The sequence below is a fragment of the Tupaia chinensis genome, unplaced genomic scaffold (genome assembly GCF_000334495.1).
Source record: "Tupaia chinensis unplaced genomic scaffold, TupChi_1.0 Scaffold000451_2, whole genome shotgun sequence".
Lineage (NCBI taxonomy): Eukaryota > Metazoa > Chordata > Mammalia > Scandentia > Tupaiidae > Tupaia > Tupaia belangeri.
Genome location: NW_006159958.1, coordinates 3,103,893 through 3,104,325, shown reverse-complemented (window position 1 = coordinate 3,104,325; position 433 = coordinate 3,103,893).

Here is a 433-nt window from a genome sequence, read left to right as displayed (position 1 = left end):
CCCCCACCCCACAGCTAGCTCCCAGGTGGCCTGGCCCCTGACCAGCAGCATCACCTCTGTCTACAGCCCGGTGGCTCCAGAGCTCGGGCTCAGCTGCCCCCACGCTCCAGGCCCCGCAGTGTGATAAAGACCGTCAGGCACCAACCCTGACTGCGTTCTCCGCATTTGCTGGGCAGCTCTGAGCAGGGCCTGGCCTTCTCTGAGCCTCCACTTTGCACCCACATGGGAAAGAGGCTCAACCAAGCCTCAGGTTGTGGTCAGGAGCCCACGGGCACTATCTAACCCAATAGTGCATTTTGTTTAAAGGACACAGGGCTCTTAGTTTTAAATCAGTAACTGGCATTCACAAACTGGAAATGCAGGGACGAGCCGTTAGCGTAATGGCTATGTCGCTGGACTCCCCTGTAGTCGACAGCGGTTCGAGTCCTGGACC